Raw genomic sequence first — 18,704 nt, forward strand, 5'->3', positions numbered from 1 at the left:
TTTTGATTCTCTCTTTTATACCTCTAGCTTAGTGATAAGAATACACCTAAATTATTAAAGTATAGGCCTTTGCAGACAGGCCTGAATCTCTATATCCTAACACTATCCTCAGCACCTTCTTCAAAAGGTGACTATCAAAGTCTCACCCTGGTCAGAGTGTATCTGTAATCCATAAACCGACAAATATTTCTCCCACAGTACTCGAGCGACGGTGGTGGCCTTCTGATCATATGTGCGATATGCCTGCGCATACCGCGTAAAATGGTCAGTCACTACTAAAATGTTCCCGACATTCCTCTTGTCTACTTCTAAAGACAAGAAATCAATGTATACCAGCTCCAAAGGTGATGTTCTTCAGATATGCAGCCCTCGTGGGCAAAGTTTTCCTTTGAACACATTGAGCGCATATCTCACATTTCCTGCGAACATCTTCAGCCATCTGGGGCCGACAGAACCTACTACGAATAAGTTCCAGGGTTGTCTCCATCCCTAAATGTCCAAAGTCATCATGCAGGGCCCTCATGGCCAGGGCTCTGTACTCTTTTGGCAGCACTAGTTGTGCTCATTGCTTTTGTAAAGGGTCCGTGGTCATTCTGTGTTAGGGTGACCAGATATCCTGATTTTATAGGGACAGTCCTGATTTTTGTGTTTTTTTCTTATATAGGCTCCTTTTACCCCCTACCCCCTCTCCTGATTTTTCACACTTACTGTCTGGTTACCCTACTCGGTGTAGCACTCCCTGAATCAGTTTTAGTTTGGTCCATTCTCTCAACAGTAGTTAGGGTTAGTGGAACAACCGCTGCTGGGCTTTGCCCCTCCCTTTTGGCAAGTAGTGTATCATGAATGTCAATATCTTGCAGCCGGGCTTCTTGCCAGGCAGCCGCATTGAGCATGGGCAACGCATGGGTATGGCAGGCTTACAGATCTAAAAACTACAAATGACACTAATAAAAAGTAAAACTCATGAAATGTCCAGTGGATTCTATGAGATTAGGTGCAGTGTGACCACATGACACCCTGCACCCAAACTCCTCAGAACCTGCACCCCCTCCTGCACCCCAACCCCCTGCCCGGTGAAAGTGAATGAGGGTGGGGGAGAGCGAGTGACGGAGTGAGTAGGGCAGGGCCTTGGGGAAGTGGCAAGGTAGAGCCTGGATTGATCTTAAATTCAAAAAGTGATTTTGTGCATAAAAAAGTTGGAGACCACTGCCATACAGGCTCATGCATTTAGCTCCAGGGGTCCCAGGTTCAAAACTGCCAACAGGGGTCTGTCAGTGTTTCACATGCAAATTCCACACATGCAGATTTGACTTCAATGTTTACCTTCTCATTTCAAATGCATAAACAAGTATTTGAATATCAAAATTACATCACTAGTGCACAGAATTGTACCTGTAGCTGACTGCATTTTTGAAAATCTGACTCACAACGGATAAGCACATCCACGCAGTAGGCATTTCTCATAACTAGCACTAGCAAGGATGCAGAAGTCCGGTTCTCTGCAGCTTTTATATTAGGCTATATCCTTTTTGCATTATTCTTATTCTCTTCCCCCTCCCAACCCCCTGATATGAAGAGATGGTATCCAAGAGGCTTTAACATGTCTGTGCAGGGCTGTCCCTAGACATTGTGGTGCCCTACACAGCCGAGAAGGCTGGCCCCAGGCCTCCCCAGGGGGGGCGAGTGTCCCCAGGCCTTGAGGGGGTAGGCGTTGAGCCCAAGGTCTGTGGGGGGCAGGAGCAGGCTTGGGGCACAGGAGGGAAACCGCTCCCCCTGGCACGACCCAGCAGAGCGGGTTGGAGCCGGGTCACTCCACTGCCTGCTGCCCAGTGATTGCAGGGCAGGCCCAACCCCACACTCATGGGGGAGCAGGAAGTGGAGTGACCCGGCTCCAGCCCGCTCTGCTCTGCTGCCCTGGCTCCCAGCCTTGAGGCTTCGAGGGACGATTTGAACTGATAACCTGTAGAGGTGACAACTTACTGTATTGAGAAACTACATTAAAATATTACTTAAACAGCCACCCAGCACTCACCTGTGGGGCAGCTGGAAGCCGGTGTAGTAAACTGCTACCTGATGTAGCAAATGCCTACAGGTAGCAGTTTCTTGCACTATAGTCTATGCCATGACTACGGAAAGCATTTTAATACACTATAGCTGCAGAGTGGGGCAGGCTGGGCCCGGGTCGCTCCATTTCCCACCACCCAGTGAGTGCAGGGTGCACCAGACCCCTGTTGCTGTCCCCTGAGATGTGTCTCAGGAGAAGGGGTAGAGTGGGAGTGGGGGCAGAGGCAGAGCAGGGGTGGGAAGAGGCGGGGTGGGAGTGGAGCAGGGGCAGGGGCTTTGGGGAAGGAGTCGAGTGGGAGCAGGGCTGGGGCAGGGCAGGGGTGGGATGAGGCGGGACAGGGGCAGAGCAGGGGCAGCTTTCCTGGCCGGCTCAGCCAGCCGGGGGATTGGGCTGGTCGCTGGAGCAGCACACGGCTGCATAGGGCACCAGGAAATTTGGGGCAATTTGGTGCCTCAGATTTCTTGGTGCCTTATGCAGCAGTGTAGTTTGCTAATGGGTAAAGATAGCAGCTACGTCAGACCTTGTTTCCATGATCTGCAATGCTTCCACTAGTCTATACCTTCAAGTACCTCCCTAAGTCATGTTTCTTCCAAAAGGCCTAGAAAGAAGTTCTTCCCTCAAAGAAATGCTGACAAATAAATGAAAAACACTAGATGTGTGTGCAACTCTGCTATTCAACTACTTTGTTTCTTTGTTGTATCCCATTTTCCATTCCATCTCTGAAGCTTATCAGTACAGATTGAGAAATCTTTGGAACAGAAACATTCTATTCACATTCCCCTGTAATGGTCTTAGCAACCACTTAGCACTAAAATATATACATAAAAAAAGCACTTTGGGAGCTGAATCACATTGTGATTTTTGAAAGGGACCTCTAAAATGATGCAGAACCTGATTCTAAGCCCAAATCCCATTGAAGTCAATATACAGACAAACTCCACTTGACTTCAATAGGGTTTGGCTCAAAATGAGCTAATGTAATATTTGACTTGGCTACTGGGAAACTTTGAACATGGTAACAGAGTTGAGCCTAAGTTGGTTACCAGGAACAATCATGGTAACTGTTTATGGACATTATCCCAGAAAAAATATTTTAAGATGTTAGAGTCTTAAATTAGGATGAGCAAAGGATTCCAAGTTCTAGTGGTAAGTTATTACTTACATTTTTGTATATTCTTTAAATATTAATTTAATTAGGCTTTTTTAAAAAAATTGACAAATATCTTGGAGACTTCTTAGTGATAAAGCATCAGAAATCAAGCCACACTAGACTATAGAATACCTGAGTTTGCTAAGTGGATTTGAACGCTAGGTATTGCAAAAATGTATATGCTGGCTATGTTAGTCTTGCAGCGCCATCTTCTGGCATAGCCACTTTTCGTAATTGGGGGGTGATTCATACACTGTCCTGGTTTCTCTTAGGACATGTTGATAGGGTGAAATAATAAGCTTAAGCTTCAATAATAAAGCAAAGTAATTTTTTGGTGATGGTAGTTTCAGACTCTGTATCAGCCTGAGATTTTACCATTGACTTGACAAACAAGATACGACACAATGGGCCTCAATGTGCCGAGCAATCTGGTCCTGATCCAATAAAGTACTTCAGTATTACTATGTACTCAAGTGCTGGTCTCTGGATCAGAGCCTGAGTACTTAGTGCCATGCAGGATCACGCCCAATATATCTGAGTGAGCAGGTTTTTCTCTAGCAGGACACTGCATCTCAGGAAAGACATAAAGTGCCTTTTAAAGGTGATTGTGAATAGAGATGGACCTTTGTCTGGTAGATACCTGTAGTTTTTGGAGCTACAGGGCCAGAGTTCTTGTTGCACATCCCCGGCTTGTGGGGTGGGGAGAATGCAGTCGACTCTTCACAGATATAATGGAAACTTGCTTGGAACTTTAAGGCTGATTTTAATCCCCTGCTGTAACTCCAGACAAGAAAAACAATGTTTATTAAGTCTAATCAACAACTAGACTGGAGTTTTGAACTCTGAGACTTTAAAATGGCCTTTTACTATTTTTCTTTGTGTCCTTCTTTCAGCTCTGCAAAGTCATGTTATATCACAACATTCAAACCAAGGAAGAGTTTGGCATTCATTGTCAAGGCCAGGAATACTAAAGCATTTCAGAGATTGACACCACTTGAATACTAGATGTGACTTTCTGTGATTGAAGCCAATGGAAAAAAATCCAAGAATATTTTAATTGATCATCAAGCTGCCCCAGGCTACTTTTCAAAAGTGAAAGGCAATCTGGTGAAGTGACTTATCCTGCTGGGTGCTTGTTATGTGAAGGGATATAGACACAGGTTGCATTTCCAGAGAGGATAATGGTCAACTGCCTTTGCCAGAGGCATTACAGGAAGTTTATAGCATTGACACCACTGGGGACAGGAGTGCACCCATTGCATTTGCCAACTGTAAAGTCAGACAAATAATGCTAACCCAGTAAACAGAGAAATTACGTGACTTGACAGGAATCTGTGCCGTAAGGAATCAGATCCAAGTAAGCAGAAGCCAAAACAGACTAATAAAACCAATATGCTGTCTTTAAGAAACCATCAGGGAAGCAGAAGTCTTAAAAGTTCATAAGGCCTTACCTTAGGGCCCTGGTTCAGAGCTCCCAACCTTAAAATCAACAGCTAGTCTCTGGGTCTAATCAGGCTATTGGAACCCAAGAGAGACAAGAGCCCACCACCTATCTGGTTTCTAGCCCCCTCTCTCCTGTTCAGTTTCCTTTTCTTGTTTAAATAGCCCAGCCCCCAGGATTGGACAAGGAGCTTCCCTGATTACATCCAGGCTGCTTTGCTGTAGACTCCAGCCAGTCCCTTAAAGGGGTAGTACACTCCTTCCTTCACAAGCACAAAAGTTGCTTTGAACATGAAGTCAAGATTCCTCTGACACATCAGGTGTTGTAAAGCTGGCACATCCACTCCTCTCCCCACCTCCACATAAAGGGCAAGGAGGCAATGGCAGATTAGCCAATGGGCCCATGGGGACCATGCCCAGTGCCCTGGTCAGTTGGGGGGCCCCAGAAAAATGGGCGCCACAGCAGAAATCTGCTGCAGGATGGTGGATGCCCAAAGCCCTGGCAGAAGCCATGGAACAGGCAGGGGAAGCCCCAGCATTCCGACCCTGGTCCCCAGCAGAAGTGCTGGGCAGGTGGGTCAGGCCAGTGCCCCGACCCCAGTCCCTGGCAAAAGCAAGAGGTGGTGGAGGAAGCTCCAGTATCTGGCCCCCCACTGTGGCCCCAGGACTGGAGGAGCTCTTGCTCCCCACTGTGGCCCCAGGGCTGTCGCAGGGGGACAGAGCTTCTCTAGTTTTGGGGGGCAGTAGGGGGCAGAAAGGAGTGAATGGGGGGTGGGACTGCAGTGTAGGGGGGGCAGAATGGGGCAGGACCATGGGCAAAACTGTGGCAGGGCCATGGGGAAAGGGGTGGAATGGGGTAGGGCCGTGGGTGGAACAGGGGTGGGGCCACAGGCAGAAGGAGCAGAATGGGAGGACAATAGACATAAAGGTTGGGGAGGGGTCATGGTTCTGGAGCTGAGGCCTCTACACTTTCTCTGGCCTTAGGGTTGCCAGGTGTCCAGTTTTCGACCAGAACACGCAGTCGAAAAGGGACCCTGGCGGCTCTGGTCAGCGCTGCTGACCAGGCCATTAAAAGTCTGGTTGGCGGCATAGCAGGCTAATGCAGGCTTCCTGCCTGCCCTGGCTCTGTGCAGCTCCCAGTAGAGGCTGACTTGTCTCTGCAGCCCCTAGGCGGAAGGGCGATCAATGAAGCTCAATGCACTGCACCCACCCCGAGCACCAGCTCCACAGCTCCCATTGGCCAGGAACCACAGCCAATGGGAGCTGCGGGGTAGTGCCTGTGGGCACAGGAAGTGTGTGGAATCTTCCTGGCCACCCTTGTGTCTAGAAGCCGAATATGCCAGCTGCTTCTGGGAGTAGCGTGGAGCCACAGCAAGCAGGGAGTCTGCTTTAGTCCTGCTGCACCACCAACCAGGAGCTGCCTGAGGTAAGTGCTGCCCAGCTGGAGCCCGCACCCTGAACCGCCTCCCACATCCTAACCTCTTGCCCTGCCCTGAGCCCCCTCCTGCACCGAAACTCCCAGTGCCCATACTCCGCACCCCCTCCCGCAACCTAACCATCTGCCCCAGCCCTAAGCCCTATCCTGCACCTCAAACTCCTCATCCCCAGCCCCACCCCAGAGCCCACACTCCCAGCCGTAGCCAGCACCTCCGCCCACACCCCAACCTCTTGCCCCAGCCCTAAGCCCGCTGCTGCATTCTGAGCCCCTCAGCTACAGGCCGGAGCCCCCGTCTGTACCCCAAACCCCTCATTCCCAGCCTCACCCCGGAGCCTGCACCCCAACCCAGTGAAAGTGAGTGAGGGTGGGATAGAGCAAGCAACCGAGGGAGGGGGGATGGAGCGGGAGGCGGGGCCTTGGATAAGGGGCAGGGTAGGCGGCAGGGCAAGGGTGTTCAGTTTTGTGCAATCAGAAAGTTAGCAACCCTATCTGGTTCAGGGCCCTAGGAGACCTTAATCTGCCTCTGCAGGGAGGTGAGGTGCCAGGGAGAGGAGTGCATGAAACTCCACATGATCGCTGCTGGAGCACTGTGGCTAGCACAACATAGAACAGCCCTTAAGCTGATCTAGGATGGGGGACAGAAATGTGGCTTAGAGCACCACTGCAGCTGAGGAGCAGCTCTCCCTCTTTACCTACACATGAAAAGGAAAGTTAAAGGGCCCTGTCATAAACAGATAGTTAAGAGTTAACAGAACAGAAGTACTTCATGTCTCTTTTGCCTGTAAAGGGTTAACAAGTTCAGTGAGCCTGGCTGTCACCTGACCAGAGGACCAGTCAGGAGAAGGATACTTTCAAATCTTGAGGGATGGACGTTTTTGTGTGTGCTGTTAGTGTTTGGTTGTTGTTCTCTCTGGGTTCTGAGAGTGACTAGATGTGCAACCAGGTTTCTCTCCAATCTCCCTGATACAGGTTCTTATAGATTCAAAATAGTAAGTTCTAGGTGATAAGGCGAGTTAGGCTTATGTTTGTTTTCTTTATTTGCAAATGTGTATTTGGCTGGAAGGAGTTCAAATTTGTATTTTGCTGAAAGGATTTTAATTTGTACTTGTATACTTAGGCTGGGAGGGTATTCCCAGTGTCTATAGCTGAAAGACCCTGTAAAATATTCCATCTCAAATTTACAAAGATAATTTTTACTGTTTTTCTCTCTTTAATCAAAAGCTTTTCTTGTTTAAGAACCTGATTGTTTTTTTATTCTGGCAAGACCCCAGGGGACTGGGTCTGGATCCACCAGGGAATTGGTGGGGAGAAAGGAGGGAAGGGGGAGAGAAAGGTTAATTTCTCTCTGTGTTAGGATTACTTTCTCTCTCAGGGAGAGTCTGGGAGGGGGAGAGAGAAGGAGGGGGGAAAGTGAATTTTCCTTTCTGCTTTGAGATTCAAGGAGTTTGAATCACAGTAATCTTCCAGGGTAACCCAGGGAGGGGAAGCCTGAGAGAGGCAACGGTGAGGGAAAGGGTTTACTTTCCTTGTGTTAGGATCCAGAGGGTCTGGGTCTTGGGGGTTCCCGGGCAAGGTTTTGGGGGAACCAGAGTGTACCAGGCACTGGAATTCCTGGTTGGTGGCAGCGCTAAAGGTTCTAAGCTGGTAATTAAGCTTAGAGGAATTCATGCTGGTACCCCATCTTTTGGACACTAAGGTTCAGAGTGGGGAATTATACCATGACAGGCCCATTGCCCAAAAGTGAGAAATTCCAAATCAGAAAGTGTAATTTCACTGAAACCAGCACTGACCAACCAAAAAGACAGGTTGGCTGCTGAATGTCAACTGTGTTTTTCCCATGCTGAAATATGGATTTCCTTATATTTGAAAAGAAAAAGGGATGAGGGCCTGGCTTCATTAAAATCAATGGGAGTTTTACCATTGGCTTCAGTGAAGCCAGGGTTTCACCCAAAGTGTTTGCATATTATATGGGCAAGGTAAGATTATAAATGTACTTTAATATGTATTTTGTTGCTTTTAGTTGCTTGTGATTTTATTAGGGCTGTCAAGCAATTCAAAAAATTAATCGCAATTAATCACAAGATTAAAAAATCTAATCACGATTAATCGTGTGATTAATCGCACTGTTAAACAATAATAGAATACCATTTATTTAAATACTTTTGGATGTTTTCTATATTTTCAAATATGTTGATTTCAATTACAACACAGACTACAAAGTGTATCATGCTCACTTTATATTATTATTTTTATGACAAATATTTGCACTTTAAAAAAGATAAACAAAAGACATAGTATTTCAATTCACCTTGTACAAGTACTGTAGTGCAATCTCTTTATCATGAAAGCGCAACTTACAAATGTAGAATGATGATTATTACATACCTCCCTTCAGTTGAGTGAGCCCTTGTTTGCAAGGGAGGGTGGATTTACATGTGGCAGGGGAGGAGAGGTGGGTGCAGGAAGGCTGAGCTTGCCAGGACCCTGTTCTAAGTGTTTCTCACTTTTTGTGCTGCGAGCCCCTTTTGGACTCAAAAAGAAAAGTGACCTCCCTGTTAGAAAAACTTGTGACCAACTCCTTTAGTTCTGCAGGGGATCGGGGATTCAGCCCCACTCAGTGCAGGGGCGGGTGTGGGGGCTGGGCTTCAGCCCTGCTGGGTGCGGCTCAGGGCTCCAGCCCTGTGTGGGGTTTCAGGCCCCCCTCGCCCCCTGTTGCCGATGGAGCTGCGGGCTGGGGCTTCAGTCCCCAGCCACCGATGCCTCCCTTCCCGCCCAGAGGTATGCAATTAACGCATTAAAAAAAAAGTGTTAATTTTGTTTTCAGGTAATCGCTGGCATTCACTGCGATTGACAGCCCTAGTTTTTATTAATGGCATCTTTGATAAGTAGCACATTGTTGTCACTCAGAATCATAGACATGTAGGGTTGCAAGGGACCTCGGAAGGTCACCTGGTCCAGCCCCCAGTGCTGAGGCAGGACCATGTAAACCTAGACCATCCCTGACAGGTATTTATTGAACCACCAATGACGGGGATTTCACAACCTCCCTTCGAAGCCTGTTCCAGAGCTTAACTACCCTGATAGACAGTTTTTCGTAATAATTAACCTCAATCTCCCTTGCTGCACATTAAACCCATTTCTTCTTGCTCTACTTTCAGTAAACATGGAGAACAATTGATCACTACCCTCTTTATAATAGTCCTTAACACATTGGAAGACTGTTGTCGGGTCCCCTCTCAGTCCTCTTTTCTCAAGACAATCTACCCAGCTTTTTTAACCTTTCCAGATAAGTCAGGTTTTCTAAACCTTTTATCATTTTAGTTGTCCTCCTCTGGACTCCCTCCAATTTGTTCACATTTTCCTTCAAGCGCGGTGCCCAGAACTGGACACAGTACTCCAGCTGGGGCGTCACCAATGCTAACTTAGAGCAAAACAATTTCCTCCTGTGTCTTACATATGACATTCCTGCTAATACAGGCCAGAGTGTTATTAGCATTTTTTGCAACTGCATCACATGATTGACTCATATTCTATTTCTGATCCACTATAACTCCAAGTCCTTTTCTACAGTACTACTGCCTAGTCAGTTTTCCCCATTTCACAGTTGTAAAATATTTCAGATTGGGGATAGAAATTAATGATCACTTTATCATACTTTAATTTTAAAGAAACCGTAGCAGAGGCTGGTAGGTGTAGAAAGAGTGTCAGCACAGCCTTCAGGAAAGTGCAAAAACTGTCCTCAAGTTTAAGTGGCTTTCACATGCCCAGCTTTTCTCAAACTAAATAGACAATTTTTAGAGATGTGACTCAGTTAATTCTCATGCATTTCATCAAGAGGTTTGAGCAGAATCAGATACATTATACCTGCCTACCTAACAGTAGCCACAATCTTCTCACCAATACTGCATGCAAAGTATAAGCTTTAAAATAGCCAGAACAATGAAGCTGTGTTTCAGTAAATTACTTTTAATGCTGGAATGTTCTTATAAATATTTATCAGAGATGGACTTGCTACATAAACCAGTTTTTCCACTGTAGCACAATTACACCAAAGTCATACAGTTTATTGCCAAAGTTCTCATCACAACGTGCTCTTAAAACATTTTTATAAAGGCATTTTAACTGAGCAAATTTACTGTTTAAAAATATAAGAAGGAAGCTAACACAGTTTGGAAAGTGCACATGGAATCTCCAGACAGAAGCTGTCCAGAGAATGACTTTTTAAGGCACATCATACATTTGTAAAATAGCCTTTCATACAAGTATCTTCATAGCTCAGAGAGACAGAATACATCTTAATGCAGACTACACTCTTCCTATTTTTTTAACATTAGTAGGTTAATGGTTAATAGTGCAGCATAATAAACATAAAAAATCCTCTCTGCAGCAAAATTTGTAGAAAAGATATCAAATATTTATGGAATCTATCTTTGTACAAAAAAGTAGGACATAGATACACACTCAATAAATAGCATCCGTGGAATTCCTCACAGACTACAAAATATATTTCTTTCTATTAGAGAACACATTCATAAGGGCCAGATTATCAGCTGGTGCAGACCAGCAGCAGCTCCACTATGAGCTACATGGATTTACCAGCTGAAAATCTGGCCCTTACCGCCTGAGTTTTCACTGCTTTGCACTTTGGGAAGTCACTATTACCATACAAAATCCATCCTGACTAGACAAGGTGCAAGGAATCAGACCTATTATTTATACTTTATGGTTTCAATATTTGCTTGAATTGTGAAGGTTACGTTATGAAATTAAAGTGAAAAGAGCTAGGAAAACTCATAATGCAACAACTCATAATGCATAGAGCCACATCTGCAGCTGGTATACATTTGTGTAGCTGCATTGAAGTTAATGGCATTACACCAATTTATATCTGCTGAGGATCTTGCTCAATATCTGCACCAAATGGATATATTTTGCAACTCAAAAGTGCACAAGAAAGGTATGGAGCTGAAATGAGGCAGACTATAGACTCTTTGGGCCTATTTCTCCTCTCGTTTATGTTGGTGTAAAGTAGGGGTAAATCGATGGAAGTCAATGAAGTGACAGTAGAGTAAGGCCTGGTCTACACTTGAAAGTTTTTTCTGCATAGCAATGTCCATTAGGCATGTGAAAAAAATCTGTGTACACACAGTTACACCTGCAAATAAAGCCCTGTTTTTGTAGCTTATTTTGTTCAGGGAACCGATATAAGTTTTCCCTACACTAAGGCCTGGCCCACGCTGTTGAGGGGGCGTCGATGTAAGATATGTCGACTTCAGCTATGGGAATAGTGTAGCTGAAGTCGACGTATCTTATTTCAACTTACCTCCCGTCCTCACGGTGCGGGATCGATGGCTGCAGCTCCCCCGTCGACTCCGCTACTGCCACTTGTCCTGGTGGAGTTCCGGAGTCGACGAGAGTGCATTCGGGGATCGATTTATTGCATCTAGATGAGGCGCGATAAATCGATCCCCGATAGATCAATCACTACCTGCCGATCCAGCGGGTAGTGTGCACGTACCCTAAGAGGGTTTGCCTGTACAGCTATAGCTATGCTGGCAAACCTTCATTTGTACACACAACGAGAATTAGATCCTTTTTGTATAAATGTCTTTCTGTGACTTCTGTTGACAAAATTCTGTTAATATTTGTTTGTTTGTTTTTTAATATCATGGCAAACTATATTGGAGCTACAGCCTGCAACACACACCAAAGATTACAAACTCTTATTTGTTTCAGTTACTGTTGCATTTGTATAGATGGTTTTGTTTACCCATCCTAACTGGGTGCTATATCAAATTGCTAGAACAGGATGTGGCAACATGAATTTATAAGACTACATATTCAAAAGTCCCCACACTTGCATAAGCACCAACAGGCAAATGAGGATTTGCAGGTATGCGCTGACTTTTGAATGTGTACAGATAGTTTGTGAGCACTTTTGAAAATGTAGCTTATAATCCAGGCCGCCTTACAGTGTCAACATGTGATGCTCCATCCCTTACTGCTACAATATAGCAAGAAAATTTGCACAAAAGTAATAGGCAAAGGATGTTTTTCATAGAAAACCAGCATCTAGAAATCGAATCTGACCTATTATGTTGTTCATGCTTAGGCATTATGCCGGGGTACGATAGAACAATTGCTGCCTTTCTGGGACTATGAAAAATACCCTAAAAATATTGGGCCAGATTCACCAGAATGCCTTGGCTGCTTTGTGCCATTCCAGCGATGCAAACAGCCATCATCCTGGCTGACCTGGCCAGTTAGATTGCTCTTGCATAAGCAGAGCAGTGCTAAGCAGCCAGAGCATATCGGTGAATGTGGCTCAAAAACGTTCAGAATAAAGAACTGATTCACCATTGCCGAGCATCTTGTGTAGTCACTTGCATGTGGGCACAATAGGTATAAAATGCTATGAAATCAAAATTCTCCACTTGCTAACTGGGATTAAGATTTTGTGGGTGTAATTGATTATTCTAGGTACAAGGCATTGGAGAATCTGGCCCAAAGTGTTTTTCTCCTGCTGTATAATAGGTCAGTCTAAGTGTGGCTTTCAAAAAGGATCCACGTGTCTCATCACAGGGATGAGTAAAATTCCAGTAATCACTCCTATTAATAATACCCAGAACGATGGTTACAAAATATTTTCCCTGCACCAAAACAATAATAAAAATACATAATAATTTACTCAGTTCACAAAAAATTACACTGACATCAAATCATACATCTAGGTCCTAGACTTGCTATAGTTTCTAAGGACTTTATTCCAAGCAACATATTATTCGGCATTGAGAGTAAGAATAGCTGGCAAGGTGGTCAATGTTGGGCTACAGGAGGACTGAAATAAAGAAGAGAACTACTTGATAGTTTGTGTATAATGAGTTGCTACTTTGAATCTAGACCCTATGGAGTAGGTTATTTATTTATCTAGTTTTCCATACATCCTCATGGCATCACCACTAGCACAACTGTCATGCTCAGCTAAGAGGCCATAGACAGAAAAAAGGTACAGGGCCAGCATTTCCGCAAGCAGCCACTGATTTTATTTTTTGGGTATCCAGTGTGTCTGAAGTTGGACACCCAAGCATGGAGGCACCCAGAATTAGAAGCCACTTTTGAAAACTGGGCCATAGAATCTGAAGTAACATCTGAGTTCTAACTATAGGGTTAAAACTTTAAAAAGTGCCTAAGTGATTTAGGAGTCTAAGTCCCATTTTTATGAACTAATTAGGCATGTAGGGCCAGATTTTTAAAAGAATTTAGGTGCCTAAAGATGCAGATAGATGCCTAATAGGATTTTTAAAAGCACCTGTGTAGTTAACTTGACTTCATGGGACTATGACTATTTACACCGGCTGAGGATCTGCCTCAGAGTCTTGAGATTGGGGCTATACTTAATATAATGTCACCACGGAGGAACCGATTGTATATGAAGCTGCTAAACTAAGCCTGGAGCCACCTGACATGCAGTGTTAGTTCAAGTCTTGCCTGGAAATATAAAGTCCTTAGAGCCTTTCACTTGTACTTCATTTTCATACAGGGATTAATACGACTTTCACTGGCTTCACTGGGGGTTGGATCAGGTTCGTAAGAAGAGGAGATCTGGTAGAATCTCAATGATCATCATTTAGCATAAAAATGGAAAATAAAAACTCAAATTTCGAACATCTACAAATATATACATACAGGATAGCCAAAGTGTCGGTATACAGTACTTAGAAATAGCAACATCCTGAGTCATCATGGCACCTAAGCAATGTGTCAAAGGACACAGAAGATGACAGTATTTGAGAAAATCACTGTTCCAAAAAAATATCCAGAGAGGGTTATGTATAAATAGGAAGATTTAACAGATATTTTGGAAGACACTTAAGTAGCCAAATAAATCACCTATGTCTTCACTTCTGTGTGACTGAGGCTATTTGAACAAGAGCAGCTTAATTAAGAATATAAATGAGATGTTTAGGACCATGTAAATTAGAATTCTATTCTATCTCTGTACATTCTTTAATTCCCAGCACCACTTAAAACAGATAACAAGATAACAAGGGTGAAATCGTGGACCCATTGAACTCCACAGCAAAATTCCCATTCAGTTCACTGGGGCCAAGGTTTCATCCCAAGAATTTACAATAGAGCAGGGGTAGGCACCCTATGGCACACGTGCCAAAGGGGGCACGCAAGCTGATTTTCAGTGGCACTCACACTGCCTGAGTCTTGGCCACCGGTCCGGGGGGCTCTGCATTTTAATTTAATTTTAAATGAAGCTTCTTAAACATTTTAAAAATCTTATTTACTTTACATACAACAATAGTTTAGTTATATATTAAGACTTATAGAAAGAGACCTTCTAAAAATGTTAAAATGTATTACTGGCAAGCAAAACCTTAAATTAGAGTGAATAAATGAAGACTCGGCACACAACTTCTGAAAGGTTGCCGACCCCTGCAATAGAGAATCAAAATTCCACAATTAAATTAGCTTTTCGCAATGATACAAAAATTCAACAGTAGGACAATATTTCTTCTTCAGCTTTCACATTTAATAAAGAGGCACTAATCTATTTCAACCAGAATAGATTTAGCAAGCAAGAGATTTAACCATTGGCCTCATATATAGGAATTTCACACAGCATGAATATTGATCTGCATTATTAATGTTACAGATGCAATGTATTGCCTTAATGATGTTTTATGGAAATATATGACATAAGAAAACTATTTTTAATTTGAAAAGCAACATCAAACAGTTTCCCTTTTGAAAAGATTCTCATTATAGCCCTCAGAATTTATCTTTGTAACAGTCTAGATGAAACAAGGAAGCATAGTTATCAGTTTGATTCAACCACATAAGTCCTTTTAATGTGAATGAGGAATTACTGGTGTATGTCCAGCAGAAAAGTAGACCCCAGTGTTTTCTTTCTTGAAATGGTACTAGAAAAAGTCTTAATGCTTTGAGTTTCAATCACTCTCTCCCTCTTTTTCCAAAGACTTTGTCCATTTTCGCTACACTTGTCTTCTCTTAGGTAAGTCGAGGCTCAAAGCTGCGTTTCTTCTTGTTCCAGAGAATGTGGAGGGATGTGACAAGATGACGGAAAAGATGCTAACTTTTGAAGTTTGGGAAGTTGCAAAGGTTTTGGTCTATGAAAAGAGCGTCGACTTTGTACATGCCTGGCTGCAGCAGATCTGTAGTGGGCTTGTGCGTTAAGCAGCGTTTTCTTCTCTTGGTTCTCCTTAGGGTTAGATTCCTCTAGCCTCTCTTGCATATCTACAGAATTGTCTTGTGAATTCACTGGCTCATAGCTAGTTTCAGAACAATATCCTGAATTGACAGGTGGTTTGTTATTCGTATCCGAAACTTCTTTCCAATAGACTTCTGTTAGGTTTGGGTCATAAGAAGTCATGTGCTCTGAGATAGTAGAAAGAGTTGTATTTCCTTGGTTTTCCAGTGAAGAACAGTTTTGTGCCCAGGGCCTTTGAAGACAAGATGGAATGAAGTGGAGGGGTTTCTGTGAAACAGAAGCATTTTGTTTTGCTTGGTCAGGTTTCCAAGGCAGCAGTTTCTCATCTGAGAAAGTGTATCCTGTCACTGCAGCACTATGGCTGGTGTCACCTACATTGGTAAAAATAAACACAGAAGTATGTAAACATCGACTTCTTGTACAAACTTGATTTTCATTTGAAATATTGGTTTCAGATCAATCCTTTGTGGTTGCTATTCTGCTGAAGGTCATGTATCTTTAGGAAGGCAAATCTGTTCTCAGAGTTAGTGGGTTAAACTCTGCCCCAGCTCCCACCCTGTACAACCCTAGTGAAGTTAATGGAATTGCCCAGGGTGGAAGTCAAGAAATAATTTAGCCCAGTGTTTGTCAAGTACATCAGCCTGTTCAGTATCAGAGGGGTAGCCGTGTTAGTCTGGATCTAGTTAGTCTTGCCAACTGCAAAACTAGTTTCTCCTCCCTTGGTTTTCACACCTCAACTGCTAGAACAGGGCCTCATCCTCCCTAATTAAACTAACCTTGTTATCTCTAGCTTGCTTCTTGCTTGCATATATATACCTGCCCCTGGAAATTTCCACTACATGCATCCGATGAAGTGGGTATTCACCCACGAAAGCTCATGCTCCAATACATCTGTTAGTCTATAAGGTGCCACAGGATTCTCTGCTGCTTATATCAGCCTGCTCCAAATTCTTAGGAGACAGTGCCATCCTGTGACCATTTAAATGTATTTATTTGTATACGCAATTTTGCCTTGGAGTTCTGAATTGTAAGGATCAGCTCCTTGGGTTCCAGTGCTATTTTTACATTGGAATGTTGTACAGTATAAGATGCATTTAAAGGGATCATTGCAAGATCTTTACAATAAAGCTGAGGCTGCTTGGACCTTACTCTTTTTAAAACTTGTTTTAACCTGCATGACAAGTTACTTTTATCCAGCAAACTCACTCCCAATTGCAACCTTCAGGGAAACCACAGACAAAGCGCAGTGACTGTAAATATACCCCACAAATTTATCTGCACAAGAAGCTGTTGTGTACCATTGTATTATTCTAAATGATAAACTCAGTAACAATCAAGGTGATAGAATAGAATAAAGGACAAAGGTTAATAGAAGTTTAGCAAGTCATAAGAGACAGAAGTCAATATTGTGCAATCTACGTAAATATTTCCAGTGAAAAAGAAAGTTTCAGATACTTCCAATGTGAACAAGTAATGTGAGTGTCAGAGATATGTTTAAATTCTGGGATAGCATTTATTCTATGTTTAATCCACACAGTAGTTCCAGTACTATTTCATTCATCTAGCAGTAATCCCAAATGGCTATTTTTTTAAATAAGGAGACTTATAATTGCAAATTGGCTAAACACAATATAAGACCAAAAGACAGCTGAACTCCACTCCACTGGTAAAAATGACACATCGTACTTCACTACCTGGAACTAGCTAAAGGCATCAATGCTCCTCATAAGATATGAGCCATGAGAAAAGGGAAATATAACTCTCTTTTTATTTCATTTCAGATGACTACGAAACTCCATTGCAGTCAGGTTTCTGCACTGCTCGGAGCCTAGGAAAGTTTACGTTCTGTGTTTTCTTTGAACTCAGGTGCTTAACAATCACTTCAAAAGGCATGAAGCTAGAATAAATGCACGTCAGTCAGGCTCTAAATATGTACATACATTTTTCAGGACAATATTAATAGGAGGGAGTTTCCTGCTCATTTGTGACAGCCATACCCTGAGCTGAATAAACTCTCAGCACTTTATTCGAATATGGTTCTCCCCTTCTCAGATGGAAGCACCCTCAAGTTGTCTAAATAATTCAGTTGATGGTGCAGAGATGACACTAGGTGTTGTCTTTGTGCTTAATTATTCCACCATAGACCGTGCACTTGTTTATTGTGCTTTGTTGCTAAATCTCTGCATTGCCCTAGGTTTGTGTTATAATGACTGACTTGTGACCTGAGCCATCTCATTTACAGCAATGCCTGTGCAGTTATAGAAATATCTCAAACTGTGGACTGATTTTCTGTTGGGGGATTAAAGTGAGACTAAAATATTCATTTCACGTGTGACTGAATTTAGATTTGAACTGATAACCTATAGAGGCAACAACTTGCTGTATTGAGCAGCTACATTAAAATATCACTTAAAGTTTAAAAATAAGGTAAAGCTTTCCATAAATACACAAATTAAAATTCAACTCAGAACCAAAAGGATGTATTCTTCACACAATGCACAGTCAACCTGTGGAACTCACTGCCAGAGGATGTTGTGAAAGCCAAAACTGGTTTCAAAAAATAATTAAGTAAGTTCCAGTGGCTATTAGCCAAGATGGTCAGATATGCAACTCCATGCTCTGAGTTTCCCTAGCCTCTGACTGCCAGAAGCTGGGAGTGGACAACAGGGGATGGATCAGTCAATAACTGCCTGTTCTGTTCATTAGCTCTGAAACACTTGGCATTGGCCACTGTCCAAAGAGAGGATATTGGGAAAGGTGGACCATTGATAGGACCCAATATGGCTATTCTTATGCTGAAAGGAATGTCAGTGCTCTAATAAAAATCTGGGGTCTAACTTCCCCAAGGTGTTGCCCTTATGTAGTCATCTCCACCTATACAAAGTAGATGCAATTTTTATAGCAAGCTGTACCTGATTTTTAAACTTTATCTTAAGTAATGTATTGCTGTGGCTAGTAGTATTATTTATTAGTTGTGGCTAAATGCTCCATCCTTATTAGGCTAGGCACTGTACAAACACATAACAAAGACGACGCCTGCTTGAAGTTACTGGAGACAACAGTTTATCACTTTAGGAGATATTAGGTTAAATCTGAATTCAGTCTCATATGATGTGATTTCAGTGGGAGTTTCATCCCTGTAGCAGAATATAAATAGTTTGATTAAGCCATACAACAGAGTAAAACCAGGAAAAACAAATAGTACATAACCTACAAGTGCATGAAATGTTTTTGGTTTTAAAATAGCACAAGAAATGTTGAAACCCAAACAAAGGTCTGGTGTAGACCAGACAGCTGTGATGATTTACACCAGCAAGCAGTCTGGCCCTAAATATTTAAAGATAAGCAACTTTCTTTAAAAGTACCAGTT

The sequence above is a fragment of the Gopherus evgoodei genome, chromosome 2 (genome assembly GCF_007399415.2).
Source record: "Gopherus evgoodei ecotype Sinaloan lineage chromosome 2, rGopEvg1_v1.p, whole genome shotgun sequence".
NCBI lineage: Eukaryota > Metazoa > Chordata > Testudines > Testudinidae > Gopherus > Gopherus evgoodei.